This window comes from Rhinopithecus roxellana, chromosome 16 (genome assembly GCF_007565055.1).
Source record: "Rhinopithecus roxellana isolate Shanxi Qingling chromosome 16, ASM756505v1, whole genome shotgun sequence".
Taxonomy (NCBI): Eukaryota; Metazoa; Chordata; class Mammalia; order Primates; family Cercopithecidae; genus Rhinopithecus; species Rhinopithecus roxellana.
The window spans coordinates 19,781,599-19,783,531 of NC_044564.1; positions in this window are offsets into that span (position 1 = coordinate 19,781,599).

Below are 1,933 nucleotides of genomic sequence, written 5' to 3' on the forward strand. Positions count from 1 at the left end.
AATAAAAACTGGTAAATCAAAGGTCTAAGGTCTCCTCCGGAAAAAAATTCTAAAAGAAAATCATGGTTATAACATACTGGAAAGAATGGTGGCTCGAATCATAAGTTAATAGTGAACCTTTAGTGAGCACACACTATAGACTATATACCGGCATTGTTCTGAGCATTTTGCATATAGTAATTGGATGCTCGCAGACAAATCTTTAATATACAATTATTGCCTACAGATGAGGAAACGGAGGCACAGAGTAGGCTAAGTGGTGGGGCCAGCCCATGAGAGGCAGGTGCTAGACAGGCCCTAGTACTAATCCGAGTGGGGCATTCCTTTCTCTCTCTGGATCTAGTTTCCTTACTCAAAAAATAAGGATGTTAGACAAATAAACTCTAAAGTCCATTCCTGTTATAATACTAAATCTTTAAGTTAAATTTGGAATGTTTTGTATAAGAAAAATGGTTAAACTTCAAATTATGCCCCTTCCCAAATCTCCCTCCTAAACACACAACCAGCCGGTATTGGAACTGTGAAAACCTTAACCTGCCTTCCACCTCATTACTCCAGATAAACGGCTAAGGGCAGCTGAAGACCTCTTTGTTAAGCCCAATAGCAACTTTTGTCTTCATGTCATTTGACCCCAGTGTCATATGACACTGCTGGCCACTAATCTTCCTGACTTTTCTGGCTTCTCTTTTTCTGCCTGCCCTTAGAAAATTATTTTTAGAATAGGTAATACCCAAACATGGTACAAAACTCCCACTTTTCCTCAGCCACGCAATTCTACTTCTCAGAGGCAGCCAATTCAAGATTCAGAGAATAGAAAAGTTCTCCGCCTGCCTCTCATGCCTAACCATTTGTCTCGGTGCTCTACACGGACACCCATCTGTCCTTATGCTTGTTGGCCTTCCACTTTTCTTTCGTCTGTTTCATGAGAACCCTACTTTAGATTTCTTTTTTTGAGGCAGGGCCGTGTTCTGTTGCCCAGGCTGGAGCGCAGTGGCAGGATCTTGGCTCATGCCACATCCACCTGGCCTCCATGCGAATGCTAACTGGCCCTGTGTCTCTCATCTGATTGCAGGACATGAAGCCAGTTACTTCCTAGACATCTCCACCTGGACATCCCCAGGTCAGGCACATACATGCCCAACATGGAGCCCTTATTCCTCCTGTGATCCCCAACTCACAACATGAGCAAGAGTCCAAGCCACCCCTCCCTCTTCTTCCTCTGCCACATCATAGCCTGGAGCCAGGACCTGATTGCTCACCCACTCCTCCCTGCACCGTTGCTGGTCACCATCACTCTTTCTGAGGACTTGTCTCTCCTTCACTAAGCTCTAAGCTCTTTTTCACCATTGTAACACTAGTTTAATAAGATAAATATTTTCTAATTTGGCAAGGCTTTTAAAAATATTTAAAATCACAAGAAATTACTTATTTAATAGAGGTCCTGGCATCAAGAAACCTAGTGGCATTAGTAGCTCAAACACCAGCACTAGAGGTATGTTACAATCTACTTTTGTGGCTAAAGTGTTACATTAAGAAGCCGCGAGGCCAGGTGCGGTGGCTCACGCCTATAATCCCAGCACTTTGGAAGGCCGAGGCAGGCGGATCATGAGATCAGCAGATCGAGACCATCCTGGCCAACACGGTGAAACCCCGTCTCTACTAAAAATACAAAAAATTAGCCGCACGTGGTGGCGGGTGCCTGTAGTCTCAGCTCCTTGGGAGGCTGAGGCAGGAGAATGGTGTGAACCTGGGAGGTGGAGCTTGCAGTGAGCCGAGATCGCGCCACTGCACTCCAGCCTGGGCGACAGAGTGAGACTCCATCTCGGGGGGGAAAAAAAAAAGAAGCCGCTATACAATAGTGGGTAAAAAAATACAAAACTCACAATCTTCCTCACTCAAAAAATAAATACAGAAGTACCGATCATTAATGTTA